Source organism: Micromys minutus (genome assembly GCF_963924665.1).
Source record: "Micromys minutus genome assembly, chromosome: 28".
Lineage (NCBI taxonomy): Eukaryota > Metazoa > Chordata > Mammalia > Rodentia > Muridae > Micromys > Micromys minutus.
In genome coordinates this window covers 23799283-23803246 of record NC_137963.1, presented here as the reverse complement: position 1 = coordinate 23803246, position 3964 = coordinate 23799283, and the positions used below count along the sequence as shown (strand labels likewise).

The following is a 3964-nucleotide window of genomic DNA, read 5'->3' as shown; positions in this document are numbered from 1 at the left end:
TGAGTTTGTGGTCAGATATTTTGTAAGTTTAGTTTTGTCTTGAAATATCTTCATCTCTCCATCTATGGTGATTGATAGTTTTGCTGGGTATAGCAGCTTGGGCTGGCACTTGTGCTTTCTTAGGATCTGCATGATGTCTGTCCAGGCTCTTCTATCTTTCATAGTCTCTGTTGAGAAATTGGGTGTGATTCTGATTGGTCTGCCTTTATATGTTACCTGACCTTTTTTTCCTTACTGCTTTTAGTATTCTTTCTTTGCTTTGGGCACTTGGTGTTTTGACTATTATGTGTTGGTAGGTATTTCTTTTCTGGTCCAACCTATTTGGAGTTCTGAAGGCTTCTTTTATACTCATGGTCATCTCATTCTTAAGGGTAAGGAAGTTTTCTTCTACAATTTTGTTGAAGATATTTACTGTGTCTCTTAGTTGATATTCTTCTCCTTCTTATATTCCTATTATTATTAGGTTTGGTCTTCTCATTGTGTCCTGGATCTCCTGGACATTTGAGTTAAGAGCTTTTTGGTATTTGCATGTTCTCTGGCTGTTTTGTCTATGTTTACAATGTTGTCTTCTGCCCCCGAGATTCTCTCTTCCATCTCTTGTAGTCTATTGGAAATGCTTGCTTCTGTGACTCCTGATTTCTTTTTAAGGTGTTCTACCTCTAGGGTTATCTCTTTTAGTGTTTTCTTTATTGTGTCAATTTCCATTTTAAATTCCTTCTTCCATTCCTTCATCTTTTGGTTCTGTTTTCCTCTAGTTCTTTGAGTTCTTTGAGTGTTTTTCTTTTTTCCTATTTTAAAGCTTGTGATTCTTTTTGCTTTTCCTCCCATTCTTGTTTAAGTATCTCTATCAGCATCTTGAGGTATGACTTCAATTCTGCATCTTCTTATTCTGGAATGTTTGGCAATGTTTGCTGTTATGGGAGAGCTGGGTACTTGTGTTGCCAGGTTGTCTTGGTTTCCTTGGGATATACTATTTTGCTTTCTTCTTGCCATCTTGTTGTCAGTGATATGTTCTTGCCTTTTCCTTGTATCTTGTCTGTGTTCCTGGATCTCCACTGGTCCAGGTGGCAGATGGTCTGAGCCCTGTTCTGTGTTCCAAATCCGCTGGATGGGAACAGAGGTCCCAGTGCTGAGTTCCTGGTCCCTGAATCAGGCAGGGCAGGGGTGTGCTTTCTGTGGGCACTTGGCAGAGATCTCTCAGCTCCCTGGCTGCCCAGATCCCCTCCTCATTAGTCTTTAAACCTTTGGGAACTGCTGGTCCAGGTGGCGGATCAGCCCTTTCGTTTATAAGGCCTGAATGAACTATGACATGAAGGATAGGTGTGTCATTAGATTAAATCTGGTCTTACAAGAGACATTAGCAGAAAAATTAAACATGCTGGCACATGTGATATTAAAATAGCCTGTAAGCTATTTGTTGGTATGTCTGTTTTCAGTGTAAAAAAAAACTATTTCTGAGAAACTTCGAATGTTTATACCCCCGTGCCAGTCAACACATGATTAGAATATGTAAATATGGGAATAGTACAATGTCTACAAAGTAGACACACAATAGGTCCATGCAGGTCCCCAGAACCTCCCTCAGGGCCTGTGTAGGAATCAGAGTCTGGCCTGTTGGCTTTTTAGTCCCATAAACTTGAACATAGTGAACCAATAGCTAGCCAGTCTCTTAAAAGCCAATTCACAAAGGGCACCCAGGGAGCCTCAAGAGTTAGAGGCAAAGCAGACAGTAGCAGATTTGTTACCTCTAAGTAGGAGAATAAACATAATACAACAGATCCAGGGACTTCTCACCTTGGTGCAATATGCCAAGTATAGGGTATTTTGAAAATGAGTGTGTGACCAGAAGATTATTTAGAAACCAAGAATCAGCAGAAATGAATAGAACATGTTTGAGTACCATTCCACAAAGATAGAGAAAGCTAATAGTCTCTCTAAGTGCACCAACCTGTGCATTTTTTAATAGTCAGACTGTGCCCTACAAATAAAGTGTTTCTAGCTGATATGAAAGTTCTCCTCTTTTAGACTCAAGTGGATAAAACTCTTTTTTCAATAGAAATGTTCAAACTGTAGATAACTTAGTAAGAGCTCTCTAGTTATAGCCACATCACTTTAGAAGGTATGGACACTGCTCATAACTCAATCAGTTATCTCGACTCTAGTTTGCAAGCTACGTAGTTATGATTGAGGTTCTGAATACTGTGCACTGAGTTTGATGAGTTGTCCTCCCCAGGAGAGGATTTTATCTAGCTATGAGCATTGAAGGCACCTTATCATGACTTCTGTAGAGATGACAGCCCAGTACTCAATGGTCCAGTGGGACACATAAAGCATCCTCATTTTACATAGCACAAAGGCTAGCAAGTCTGCCTGCAACTGACCTCACAGTAAAAACGATGCTGTAGTCATCTCTCAAGGACATACATTGTTATGGGTCATCTATTCACCTGAAGTATTTAAATGTGTTGCAACAAGTTAAACACGTCAGCACCTGTCAAGACAGTTATGTAATAATGAGAGTCTATGACCTTAGGACAAACATGATATCAATACTAAAGACCTCATGCTATAATTAATGTCCGCTATAAATTGAGTCTCTTTGAAAAGACTCTTTCCAAGCTCCTTAACTAGTTGTTCATGGGCTCTAAATGAAATATTCACAGCAGTAGTTATATGAATTAAAGAATCTTAAAGACTAGAATTTATTCCATTTATCATAGCAAAAAGAATTGCATTTTTAATAAAAATCTTAATAAAAAGAAACTTGTCTCTATTAGGAGATGGGTATGTACAATATTATATCAAAATGGTTAAATTTTTTAATAATAAATCAAGGTCAAAAAACTTAGAAGTCTAGAGAGTTTATATAAAAAAACACCCAAGCAATGTTAAATAGAAAATTTATGCATGTTATTTTGGTATGAAATTTTTACTAAGAAAATTTACTATAGATTTTGACCTGAGATTATCTTTGGAACAGTATTTTCAGTTTCAAATTAATAAACAATTTTTGATCACTGAACAAGTGAATACATCTTAATGGTCTGTGTCAGTCACAATGATAAACTAATAGTAAGTCAGGACTGCAGACAGTAAGTATATTATATGGTACACATTTTTTCTGGTTTTACTGATTTCTAAATTTTAATTTAATTTTATTTCAAAGACCACACTTCAATTATTTTCATTTTTTTTTAATTATGGGGCTTGTAGTCTCTTTTAACCTACCTGAAAAATTATTTACCAAGTAAATAGCTCTTAATAAATTCTGCTTTTTTGGTACAGTAAAATTTTACTTGAATAATATTTACAAAATAAATATGATTTTAATCACTAAGTTCTTCATTACTGAAGTATGTGCTTTTCTTTATTCTTGGTCGTCTAGAATTATCTGAGGTCCAGGGACTCCCTGGGCTGGGTCTCCATTTGTTTTGCTCTTCTTAAACTTTGGCTTGCTGGAATGCTATGGCCTGACTGAGACTGTCCAGAGCCGGATCCTCCCCTTCCTCTTCACTAAATTCTTCCTCAATTTCCTCTTCCAGTTTAGGGACTTTCTTTTTTTTTTCTTTGTTTTTCTTTCTTCTTTGGAGGCTCATGTTTTTAGGACAGGCATAATGGAAGTGTCCACTTTCCCCACATTCATAACACTTGAATTTATCAAAATAGTTTTGCCTTCGGATTAACTCAACCACCCTTCCATTGTTGATAGTGATGTTGCCTTTATCACTCTACCAAATAACTGTTTATTATTTATTGCTCTGGTGCAGTTTAAGGCAGAGTCTTTATCCAAAAATAAAATAAATGCAACACCTTTACTCTTCCCATTATCCTAGTCTTTCATTATAATAACATTTACAACTTTGCCATACTTGGAAAATATTGGGTAAAAATCACTGTTTGTCAGGGAGAAAGGCAAGTTGGATGCATAAACTGTGCTCTTACTTGGAGCCATGCCACCATTCAT

At 36.8% G+C, this 3964-nt stretch overlaps 1 pseudogene across 1 annotated transcript; it reads right to left on the bottom strand.

The window, feature by feature from the left end:
- Window positions 1–3326: 3326 nt before the first annotated feature.
- Window positions 3327–3964, bottom strand: LOC308438801 (zinc finger CCHC-type and RNA-binding motif-containing protein 1-like; annotated as a pseudogene). The gene has a single exon. The product of its transcript is annotated as a zinc finger CCHC-type and RNA-binding motif-containing protein 1-like (transcript).